The sequence below is a fragment of the Amblyomma americanum genome, chromosome 1, assembly GCF_052857255.1.
Source record: "Amblyomma americanum isolate KBUSLIRL-KWMA chromosome 1, ASM5285725v1, whole genome shotgun sequence".
Taxonomy (NCBI): Eukaryota; Metazoa; Arthropoda; class Arachnida; order Ixodida; family Ixodidae; genus Amblyomma; species Amblyomma americanum.
The window spans coordinates 42,524,155-42,537,197 of NC_135497.1; the positions used below are offsets into that span (position 1 = coordinate 42,524,155).

At 49.3% G+C, this 13,043-nt stretch overlaps 1 protein-coding gene across 2 annotated transcripts in view; it reads left to right on the forward strand.

The window, feature by feature from the left end:
• Positions 1-13,043, forward strand: part of LOC144112700 (rhotekin-2-like) — a 215,160-nt gene that overhangs the window by 65,720 nt on the left and 136,397 nt on the right. The gene's annotated exons all lie outside the window — the stretch shown is intronic.

Here is a 13,043-nt window from a genome sequence, read left to right on the forward strand (position 1 = left end):
CTTCCTTCTCCGATGCCGGTGGTGCGGATGACGAGCGCGCGGAGAAGAGGCAACGCTCGAAATCAGATGGCGCGAGGATCGGTGGCCGTGCGTCCAGGTGAACGTGTGGCTCTAATGATACGCACGTTCTGATCATGGAAAACTAAGAGCTGAAAAAGCTGGCTGCACATGATCCCTTCCGATTTCGAGCCCGGAAAGCCTATCAGGCATGTACTACACATCACAACCAGCAAATTATACGGAGTCCTCCACTACGGCGTCTCTCATAGTCGGAGTCGCGTTAGGACTTCAAACCCCATGAAACCATAAAACCAAACTAATACTAGCTAACATTTCCTGGCCACGCTATGCAGTTGATGGTCTTGTCGGTCTGACATGCCCATTTTCCTCATGACACTGCTGTCAGGAGGCGAAGCCATCTCGCGAGGGGACACTGCGGTTGTGTGGTGAAAGTCACGTAGCAGGCGTGTAGTTTGCCAATTTTTGTGCACAACGCTGCGCCAAGCTACGGTACATTCCACTGCCTACACAGTGCAACTCTCAACATATCGTTCGATCGACGTATTTTCGCTAAACAAAATTTAATGCTCTCCAACTGTCGACTATTTCATAGGCTGAGTCGTTTCTTTTCGCATGCCTTCACATGCTTGCAGAAGAACTTGCTTTGGGGCTAGTTGGTCCATGATTGAAGTTCTGAAAGGCGCAAAAGACACATACACAGGAAAAAAAGGGGATGACACAAAGAGCGCCTACTACCAACTGAGTTTATTGCGGAAACACCCTCTTTTATAAGCCAAGCACTTCATCGATTAAACTCTGCAGCCAGGAGCTGGGTTTCTTAGACGGCCACGTGTAGTTCTAGATTCTGGGGTTTTTTGTTTGTTCTTGTGGCTTTTTCTTTTCTGCCGATGGTGTTTCGAAATGTGAATTCAAACCATGATTATGTGTTTTCCTGCTTCCGGTTCGTGGTTGATATGTCTTGGCTTATAAAAGAGGGTGTTTCCGCAATAAACTCAGTTGGTAGTAGGTGCTCTTTGTGTCATCCCCTTTTTTCCTGTGTGTGTGTCTTTTGCGTCTTTCAGAACTTCAATCACATGCTTCCCGAGCTTGAAAATGAAGGGCTCCTGTGCAGCCAACTTTCTCAACTCATGCCTTCCGTATCCAACACGTGCATATCATGAGAACTGGATTATATGTTTCATTTCCATTGCGCTGAAGCATCACCGAGTTGGGTGCTGACCGAAGGCAGCAAAGCAATATTATAGCTATAGCACGTGCGACAGGCGCACATCTGAAAGATCTAAGCTCCATTGATGCCCGCGATAAACAAGTACATTGTGTTGCACAGTGTTTCTATTCATCAAAGAGAATTGGCACCGCGCACTTTATTAGTGAAGTCTCTGTACCGACACCTCATGCCCCATACTGCGATCACAGCAACGGTCTACGCTGGACGGGCACCGGCAGGTGTGGTTTTCCTCGGTATCGCTTACAGTCATCTTTTGAGCCAAGCAGCGTGTCGTAGTCCACATCGGTTTTATTGTGTTTCCTACGTCACCAGTAAAAAGAGAGGCTGCACCTGGTCGACGACGGCGCCCACGAAATGCGGAGGAGGTGCGTGCAAAAAATCCGTCGCTGTGTTCACGCCGGGGTTACAGCATGCACAGGCTGAACGAACCTGAACGAAGGGTTTCTCACTTGAGCTTACGGCGCGCACATTTGGCGTCCGGCCGCCGCTGAAAGTACGGAGGACACGAATTGGGGAAACGGGCCCCGGTTTCTGCGCAGGAGAGCCGCCCCTCGATTCTCAGAAAAGCCGAGTAATTTTGCTTCTCCGCTATCGCCTTCCTTCCTTCCTTCCTTCCTTCCTTCCTTCCTTCCTTCCTTCCTTCCTTCCTTCCTTCCTTCCTTCCTTCCTTCCGCGCCCTTCGTTTCCTGTGACACTCTTTTCGTTCGCGCGCCGCCGAGTATCGCCTTCCCGCATCCGGCAAACGTGTCTCCCGATGCCTTGCGAGTGTCGCCCCGCTGAGGTCGCGACCGGACTGCTGTGCGTACGTGGCCGATGTTATCCTGCGTCGGGCGCTTTCGAGTCTTCTTTCTTCATTGCTGGCGTGTTTCTTTCGTAACGAGAGTTTGGGCACGTGTCGTTTCCTCCCCGGCGGTCAAGACGCGCCAATCTCCACTCTCGACGGGCCATTGCTTGCGACGATGGTGTGGGCGCGAAATTAGTGATAGGTGCAGCGGGGAACACTTGTATACCTTGCGTTATTGGTACATTTTGGCGGTAAATTCAGCGCCAAGGGACGAAGGACACAGAAAGGGGACAAAACAAGCGCTGTCTCGCAACGAAGTTTTATTAAGAAGGAACGCAAATATGTATACAGACAGAAAAACGGCATAGGTGCGATAGGCACGCAGTACAAAAATAGCGAAGAGGGCACTACCACCTCCAAAGTTCAAAAACCAAATACACTGCGTCACAGATAAAAAAGGTGACACGTCACGAGGCATCTAAAAAATCCGATCTCTCTTTCAAATAACGCGACCGAGGGAGTGCTGACACAGACATCTTTTTTCTTTTCGATAAAATACGCCTCCATAATCTCTCGAGTGCTCTGGTCGCGATGCCGGTACAACACGGTAATTTCTTTGAAATCAGCTTCGCACACCTGTTTGCACACCTCCAAAATGAACTGTACATCCCACTCGCCCAACTCACCATTCTTCTGCAACACGTTGTTGGTGCACCGCGAACTGGCTGGACGTGCCGACAGTCCCATGCGGGACTGTCACGAAGTAGGAGAGCCGCTGGACTGAGCTCACACTTTTCCCACAACATGGGCCAGCGTGCTGCTCGCGGTAGGCGCCTGTCGCATCCATCGCTGCAGTTCGTGTACGTTTCGATGAAGAGAGTAACATAACAGCCCTCCAAGCGCAGCCACCAAACCTTCCTCTGTAGAAATGGCGCGAAGAACGAGGTCGACGGAAAGGCACACTTACAGGGGCTGTGAAGAAGGCTGTGATAAAGTTGCGGCATGCCTGGGATATTGAAGCACGCCGCTTCACGAATAGTGCCCAGCAAGAATTTTTTAAATGCCCTTTGTAGAAGCTGAGTTATCTGTAGTTAAAGTTTGAATTTCAGCGTCTTCGCGCCTTTCCCTCTCCTCTCGTCACTTTTTGCACGCTGGAAGGTAGGCGCTCTGGGAGCGGAGCTTCCCGACCCGCCGGAGCTAAGCGGCTTACTTGCGGCGGTCACGGTAGCTGCCTGACGTCGGAAAGAATCTAACCAATGGCCACCTTTCACTTTGTCTACGCAGAAGCGGGGGACGGAGGAGGGGCGCGAGCATGAAAACGTCGCCGGTAAGGGCTCGCCAACTTTGACGCGTGATTGTGGGTCGTCTACCGCGTGTAGAAGCGTATTATTTGGCTCTGGTTTTCATGGCAACACAGTGCAGTGATTAAGTGAGTTAATGGGCTCTACTCGGAAGGTGTTTCAGAGCCCCTTTAAGGACAAAAACGTGCCTTTCCTTTCCGTCGTCCTGGTCTTTTCGCGCCGTTTCTACAAGTGAACCAACTAGCCCGAACCAGGGCTCTAATTGCGCATCCTGTGTAGCCGAATGGCTGCCCACAGGTGGATGTTCCCTTGATCCCAATGCCCTGCGTTTAAATTGCCCCATAAACGCGTAAAGCTGCCGCATGGAAGACGTGAATTCGTAAAATTTTGTGCGAAATGGGAGATGAAATTTTCGCATCAGCTGCAGGGGCAGGCAAGCATTCAGTCGATGCGAGTGACGGAGGAAGCGCGGTTGGCGCTGGCGCCCTCTATTTTTTCTTTTCTTTGAAGCGTTTCAGGCGCGCCTACGTTATCGCCCCACCTCCCCCCGTGTAAAAATTACGTGGCCAATTCTTGCTGTCGTTACGTGGTCCATTTCGTCTGTGCTTACACGCACCTTGACTGCTTCTCGCAAACTGCGCGTGCGTTCTCGCCGCTCAGAGCTCGCGATGGCCGGAGAGAATTTGCTTCCGTGCAACAGCGCTGATTGCACAAGGGAGAGAGTAGGTGCTCTTTCGCGCTGATCCAACTTCGCATATTGCGAATACTCTAGGAAGAACTGAAACTGAGTCACGGTGCGGAGCCCGGTGTTCTCGCCAACTGAACGCGAGAGTTTTCTTCTTTTTTTTCGCTTTCAGTGAAGAAAGTTGATTTTCTTTTTTTTTTTTCTGAATGCAGGGGGGTGGAATCGGGCGTTTTCATTTAATGCAGCTAGTCATGAGTTTTGACGAAGGTCGTCCGGTCGGGATGGCGCGTAACGAAAGATAAAATAGCATCGTGAACAAGGCGCCTGTTTCTTCGGGTTTCTTCGGGAGATTTTTGCCAGCGGTCGGTTGCCTCGCGATAATAATAATAATTGGTTTTTGGGGAAAGGAATAGCGCAGTATCTGTCTCATATATCGTTGGACACCTGAACCGCGCCGTAAGGGAAGGGATAAACGAGGAAGTCAAAGAAGAAAGGAAGAGAGAGATGTGCCGTAGTGGAGGGCTCCGGAAATATTTCGACCACCTGGTGATCTTTAACGTGCACTTACATCGCACAGCACACGGGCGCCTTAGCGTTTTTCCTCCATAAAAACGCAGCCGCCACGGTCCGGTTCGAACCCGGGTACTCCGGATCAGTAGCCCAGCGCCCTAACCACTGAGCCACCGCGGTGGGGCTGCCTCGCAATACAAGTGGACATATTTTAGTTATTTTCGTAAACAATTTCTAAAGGACAGATTGAACCCGGGCACTCTTTACCAGGCAAAAATATTTTTCTTATTTATTACAATTATCGCTTCGCATAAATCTCCTTATACCCACGCGCTGCGTTTCAGCGTCTGTGCTAGGCCTGCCCACCTTTGCAGGTTTGCGCTTTCACTGCGAAGGAATTCGACATAAGAGCAGCCATGGGGAATTAGCGAGAGCGTCGAAGCTGGACGCCATTGGAGCGTTTTATAAGCGCGATTCAGGGCCACTACCGCGAGCCCCTTGCTGCGGAGAGCTGTCTGCGCATGCGCTGATTTCCCCGAGGGGCGCACGCTTGCCACTGCGCACGCGCAGCAGGGTCCCCGCGTAAGCGGATCGCGCTGTGCTAAAACTGTCTGTTAGCTCTGTAAGTTTGATACAGTGGTGCCAGTGAGACATCGTCAGTACCTGTTTGTTGGCATCTCACTTGTGAGGCATCTCGAACTTATTCTTAAGGGAAGGGACGCTGCTTTGTAGCGAGCACCTAAAGAGACTTACATTCATCAGCAAATAAAGGGAAAAACCTGACAATAATACGTTCGATATGCACGCTACCTTTCGTGCGGGGCTTTTGCATTTTGCACGCGCTGGCTGCATTTTCGCGAAGGCGCCTCTAAAATTATGGACTGCCCTGGTGATAATATTGTGGGATATTCACGTGGATATGACGGCTGCAAAAATTTCAAGAGGTATACGTATCCTATCAAGGTTTCGGTACTTTTCCCCAAGGCATAAAAAAAAGAAAACTCATGTGATTCATTGTTTTACAGTGTCATGGATTATTGCTGCTTAGTTTGGGGCGGCTGCGTTTTTATGGAGGCAAAACGCTAAGGCGCCCGTGTGCTGTGCACATGTGCTGTGCACATTAAAGAACCCTAGGTGGTCGAAATTTACGGAGCCCTTCACTACGGCGTCTCTCATAGCCTGAGTCGCTTTGGGACGTTAAACCCCCATAAACCAATAAACAAACCATAAACCCGCCGCTGCCGTGCGTACGCATAATTGCTTATTCGGTTTCTTCTGTGCATTAGGACGGCGCATTTGGCCTTTACTTTATTTGTCTCATTTATTAGCACCACGCGGCAACAAAGAGGAAGCTTCTGGAAGTTGGCTATTGCAGTGTAATTGATCTTATTTGTGGCGTCATGACTACACGTAGCGCGTCATATTTGTAATGCTTTATTCCTTTATTTTCGCGCATTTTTTTTTTTTTTTCATCGTGGAACATTCGCTGCACTTTCCAGCTCTTTCACTCTTTCACATGTGCCGCTCATTTTGGATTCCGTGTGAGAAAGCGCATCTGCTTGCTCACCCGCCGGCAATCGTTGTGCGGGCGTTCCCGGGGCTGTATTGTCGTTCGCGTGGCAAGAGCATCCGTATATGGATGTCACCTTGAAAATCTCTCCTAGCGGAAGGCAAGAAAAACGTTAGGGCGCGAAGCCGCGTTTCAGCGCTTTTGCTTTCTTGCGTTACGACCAATCTATCTCGCTGCTGAGAATGTCTGGCGCAAGGTTCTTACCTTCCGGAAGTGTCGTTGCATGGCTTAATCACTGACGAACGACCGTAGTCGCATTGCATTCGCGCCTTTGGTGCGTTCGAGCAGCACAGCCGTGTGATGATGTCATTCGCACCTAAGGCTTCCTGTTGCACGTTGGCGTACAAGAGGCCTTGTACAAGCTATTCGTTTGCTGTGTGCCCGCGGGACGAGCGCTGTCGCGAAGGCGCTGTGGCCCAATTAATTTTGGCTACATCGTGCCAGAATACATGCGCTTTCGAAAAGCATGCAGGCAAGTCAACCCCTCCAGTGCATGTAACTAGTCGAAGTGGCCAAATTTTGTCTAGCCACAGCTTCATGGGTAATGGGTAATCGCGTTTTCGGTTTGGTCTGGTTTATGGGGGTTTAACGTCCCAAAGCGACCCAGGCTATGAGAGACGCCGTAGTGAAGGGCTCCGGAAATTTCGACCACCTGGGGTAATTTAACGTGCACGGACATCGCACAGCATACGGGCCTCTAGAATTTCGCCTCCATCGAAATTCGACCGCCGCGGTCGGGATTGAACCCGCGCCTTCCGGGTCAGCATCCGAGCGCCATAACCAATCAGCCACCGCGGCGGCCCTCGCGTTTTCGAAATTCTAAAAACAGATATGGCTACAAATCTTTAATTGCGACCAGGCACCTAACTCTTAATAGTTAAAACGTCTATTATCGCTATATTAGCCGCTATAAAAGCAGCTAACTACTGAACGTTAGCCACCTGTTTTCTGATGTCCGCCAGCTCAGGATATAGGTTATTGTACCGATGAAACAGCCTTCGTAACCCAAGAAGCCTATTAAAAAAAAAATTCCGGTTCACATTTGGTGAAGCACCTTCATATGGGCACTGTATGCTCGGTTGAAATTTTGTTCAAGACGCTCCGAAAATATGTGGTGGACTAAAAATGTAGGGACGCGGTTTCCTTGCTCTGCTTCGGGTTATGTTTGCGGATACCAGAAAGAATACAGGCTGCCTTAAGAACATCCGCAAGACCACCCGTGCACGCGAGACTTTTGTAGTTTTGTTTCTGAGAGCCACTTTCTGGAAGGCTTTTAACTTGTATGAAATATTTGCACGCCGAGGTGGCGGACTGCAATGTAGTCGCAGCGGTCCCTGTCGTCCCAGGAGACACTAGGTTGGCAGGAGACTCGGTTGCCGCTATTTGGCACCGCGAGTGCGTGAGAAAAATTGAAGTGGTCTCTTAGTGGGTTAACTCCCATACATGCAACCACAAGGTCATTCTCTACTTTACTTTTGATATTTAGGTCACGTCAGCCGCTGAAAAAATGAAGCATAATCGCTGATACGTCATTTTAATTCACTACAACACCTAAGCCAGCCTGCTTAAATTGTTTGAACGACAAAAACGACATATCAGCAATTGTATAGCCATTTTTTTGCTACCTCACGTGACCTAAACACCAACTACACGTCACAACCATCGTTCGGCTGGTGAAACCGGAACAGAAACAGCATCAAGAAGAAATACAAATATAAATCATGTAGCAGCCGTAGACGAATACCACGAGGTGGTCCATGTATACTAGCGTCAAACACATCGTTTGAAAGAAGAAAACACACAAGCTGAAAAATTTGGTCGGTACACCTTTAACGTCTGCTGCGAGCAAAACCCCATTCATGATAGTTTGTCTACTGTTTTGGGGCAAACCATGTAAGGTCGCGTGGAATTAAAGAGTGGGTATAATCACAATTTCCACCCACCTGCGCGCATTCCTGAACCCGGACGAATTTTCCCTCAAGTACGAAGATTTGAGTTAGTGTATATATCGTTCCTTAGTAGCGGTGTGGCTGTGCTTAGGTGGATGCTATAGAGACCCTCAAGATCCCACCGAATCAAACCTTTGCCTCTCTCATAACTTCGGCTATCGAAACACGCCAAGGCAGCATTTGAGTCACAGCGCGAACTTCGCCCACGTCTGGCTCAGGTTTATAGGCCCAAACAGCGGCGTATACCTAAGAGAGGAGGTGTCGGCTTCTCCTCTCCGGACCACCCAGGGCGGATTTGTCCCCCTGCCTGCGTGAGCCTCTCTCTCTCGCGCGGAACTAATCTTTGCCGAGCGGAATGAGCCTGCCGTCCGCTCAGCGTGCGTTTCCCAGCGCGGCGGAGTACTGCTTTGGTGTCGTCCGTTCTTTTCTTTTTTTTTTTAAATCTGCGTACGCTGATCTAATGGAACTCGAGTGTACACTTTCCTAGCTGGTTTCGCAGGAAAGCTCATTGCCGGTTATATCAGAAGCGGTTACTTCAGCAGGACGTCAACAGTCCATCCAACCTTCGACAACACGCTGGTATATACCGTTATGAGCAATGCATATATATCTGGGAAACGCGGCGGGTTCACTCATTAAGAGAAGCGGGTGGGCGGGGAGGGAACTTAATGCGACGCTGCGGAACCCATTTACAGCTCGGCAGGGTTTGGACGCTTTCGTCGAAATTAAACGCCGGCTTTTGGCTTGACCGGGGCTCACGTCAGAGTGTCTCGCGTCGGCAGTGCGTCACTTCCGACGTTCTTAAAAGTCCGTAGAGGAGGCAGAACCTCCTTTGCCAACATAACGCCAAGAGTGGCTGCACGAAGGACAACTGTGCGGTCCGCGGCTCGTTCGCACAGTCCGCTGATCACCGGAGACAAAAAAAGCTGCATCTTGTAGCTCCATGCATGCAGCCGTTCCTCCGTTTCGCCTTCCGCATCGAAACGCCCCGGCAACCTCCAGCATTGCCGACCTCGGGTGCGGTGTACTGTGCGCACCGCGGAGCTTAACATCACTCCTGGTTGTACGCGGCACTCGACGGATGTTCGTAAATGCGCGCCTCAACAGCGAAGGTCCCTTTCACGCGGCCGCGCCCACCGCGCATGCCGCAAAATTTCGGCCGTGACCTTTTCCGACGCTCGCCGACTTGCGTAACCTTCGTCCGGGGAGCGTATACACGCTGCCCAGCTGGCGTGTGCGCCTCATCGGCGGCGCCCCCTGGTGCGGGGATTGCGGTCGGCTGAAATGGCGCGTCAGTCACGCCGCCTTGGGCTTGTGATGAGTTTCCGACATCTTCCGGGAATGCCGGCGGCGATCACGGCGGCTGCGTTTTTATGCAGGAAGAACGCCCGTCTGCTGTGCGATGTCAGTGCACGTTAAAGATCCCCAGGTGGTCGAAATTATTCCGGAGCCCTCCACTACGGCACCTCTCTCTTCCTTTCATCATTCACTCCCTTCCTTTATCCCTTCCCTTACGGCGCGATTCAGGCGTCCAACGATATATGAGACAGATACTGCGCCAATTCCCTTCCCCCCAAAACCAATTATTATTATTATTATTATTATTATTATTATTATTATTATTATTATTATTATTATTATTATTATTATTATATCACTTGATTCGCGAGGCGCGGATCGGTTCTTGGGGCTCTCTTGGAAAGCTGCCTGCGGATTCTCTCCTCTCCCTCGTTGACTCGAGTCGTCCAAGCAGTGCGCCCATGTCCGGTGTCTAAGCTGTATCGTGGTCGAACCCCGCGTGCTTTATAGCGCACATTTGTTTTTGTTTTCTTACGGGGTTTAAAAAGGAAACAGCGCTTTTGCAGCGTAAGTGCAGTTGGAAGTCAGAGAGCGCACACTGCTTTCCCGTACTTTCAAGAACTGTGCAGCATTGGTGTGAGGTTGGTTTATTTGTCTAGATCAGCCCAGAGGTCAAATAGCTCCCAAGTTCTCAACTTTTACCATCAGATTATTTGCAACATTGATTTAATCATGTATTCTGTCGCGCATGTATTAAAAAAAATATATATGTCACCAGGAGGAACTGCTGGATCCTACGGGCGCAGAATTGTTGTTGTGTGCATTCATGGGAACACGCAGACTTGAGAAATGCATTTGGATTAGCGCTGCAACAAGCCCGTCTTTTGCTCGGGTCTGACGAGGATATTGCAACTGTTATGTTCCTGGGAGCTACGAACACGAAAATAGGATGTAAAATGAACGGAAAACCTCGCAATTTTCGGGAAAGATTGTAACAGTTTTGTCCCCTTTAGTTAAATACCTGTACGACTGGACAAGGCGTTTCATAAAATAAGTTTAAGAAAAATTTCGGTAGTTTCGAAATTTCATAATTTCCGGATGTTTCCATTTTTAAATTTGCAAGCGCATGCACTTTTTTAAGCTCCTCTTCCTGGTTTTAAGCTCTCTCTCTTCTGCGCCTCTAAACTGCAGAAAAAGAAGTTTCGATATCTCGCCGGGCTTTGCGCTGGTTGAGAACACATTTGTCCTCAGCTCATTTTGCGGTTTATTTGACGTTGCTGAATGAAGCTGAGCACATTCATAAGGAAAGCTCGCTTGAACTGGCGCGTGCTCACGTGATGGGTAAGTTGAGAACGCTGGGCAAGAAAGTACAAACTGCTCGCGCATAGACAACAGAGGAACGAAGAGGAGGCTCGCCTCATCCCGACTACTTTTTGACCCGGCGTTGGCTCGCAACTGTGCTCGTCAACAAAAATAAAAATAAAAGTCTGCTAAAAAACAGCATATGCATTTCACCTTACATGTTCAATATGTTCACATGCAAAAATATGCCTTTATAGTGCGACGGAAAATAAAGCTATTCTTTTTTTCCTTTTGCCTAGCTTCACATTACAACGCCAGGGGGCCCTTTGTGCAGTTCGCCTCGTACCCGCTCAGCTAAAAAGAAATCTTACGGCCAACGCTCCGGTTAGGGTGCGCGGGAACCGGGAGCGGAGGCGCAAATACGCTCTTCTAAAACACCCTATTACCCGGCCGCATGCGAGCGAGGCTGTGCGTTCGGCTTGCGGTCGTGAACTGTCCGGTCTCCGTGGTCACCAGAGGTGGGCATTTGACCCCAAAAATCTGGACCTCGCCTCAACCTCGAAAAGAATTTGCCCACCTCACTCAACCTCATCAGTTGAGCTTGAGGTCTCCTTAGACGCCCTCACCTCACTTTTCCTGAGGCCACTGCTGACCTCACTCAACCTCACCTCAACCTCAAATTGTGAGGTCGGCTGCTCGACCTCAGAAAACAAACGAAAAACAAAACAAAAAGCGATTAAGAAGTTTTTCAGTTAAAAACAATTCTGAGAATCCTGCGATACAGGAAAGACGAAATGATAAAAGGCAAATGATGGTATTATTTAATTAGGTGTTTATAGACACTATTGATGCGCACGCAATAGGAGAAGCTTATAATCTGGGATAAACCCTCAGAGAGTGTATGGCCTGCGGCCAGGGGTGTCCCATGCGCGGTTTACCACCAGTACGTCGGTGAGTCCTTATGCAACCTGCTTCGTGTATACTTGTTCGTATTGGAAGCATCTCGCTCGTTCACGCACGAACCGGCAAGTGACAAACACAGCCCTTCTGCAGCATCTACCAGAAACTGGGAGGAGGGGGGAGGTATTCACGATACTCTTCTCAGGCTTGAGAATAGTTACCAAATGTAAAGAAGCTGGTCGTCGATGTATTTTCCAATGCGACGGTTATGCATATCAGTATATTTCGATTTTCTAGCTCCATCCGGCATAGCGAGAATGCTCTTATCAGTCCTCTGTATGTTGCCTTCGAAAGCACTTAACAAGCTGCGTTGTATTTATGTCTGCGAAGAAGCGAGCGGCTTCTTTTATTAATGCGAAAGCACTAGATGGCTCACTTTAAAGGTCATATCCGCAAAAAGTGTCCGCAAGAAACGGCGCCATGTGACGGCGCGAGCCGACGAGCCACGCGACGAACACGATGACGTTGCCTAATTAATATAATTAGGTAATGTTCAGACTAAATAGTCTAATTAGTGATGGCAGCATGTGAGTGTGACGTCATACCAGGTCACATGACAGCGATGTGATGTGCCATCAAACCTAGTCACGTGACGACGCTGTAATATGACATCAACCTACTCACGTGACGATATAATTTCTCGTCATACCAGGCCCCCATGCACCCCCATTTCAAGCACCATATGGATCCCACATTACTACAGTTGTGCGCATGACGTGTTACAAAGAGTGCCCGCAACCCGTTCCACATTAATGACATTCGGATTGTCCAGCAGGTAAACGCGACAGTTATCATGTATGACATACTGCAAAGATCATGCGACACATGCCTTTAACTCTCGAGATGATGGCGATGATAATGATGCTAACAATGCATCCTTATGAGCCCGGGGAAGTCTGATATACCGCTACCAAATTAAAGTTGCCAGAATGTTGATTAAATATCGTACATTACCCAACAATCGAAGACAATTATTGTGCTGTAAAATAGGAATACCCGCAGCTAATAATTAAGGATGATGATGTTGGTGTTCCTGGAAGGTCAAGACCCTCCCCCGTTTCCGCCACTTCCCTCCAGGTGGCGATGGTAATGGTTTCGAAATCCTGGGAATTCTCCGATGACTCTGTGAACCCGCGGCATTTTGAAATAAAGGGCTAGATTACGTCTTCGAACACTGCCAACTATTAAAATCACACGGGCCAAAACAAATGGTCTAGAGTGGGCAGCGTGAAACGCTCTCTCTGTAGAGAGCACCATGGCTCTCTGCTCAAATTTCCCCGCAGCGAAAATCTTTTTCCGAGCCCCCCCCCCCAAATGGAGCAATGTGAAACAGGTGTAATTTCCTTTGCTTAATAATCGCTTTCCTTCCCTTACGGCCTGGTTGTCCATCGAGTTATGTGAGACAGGCGTCATTTCCTTTCCTTAAAACCAGCT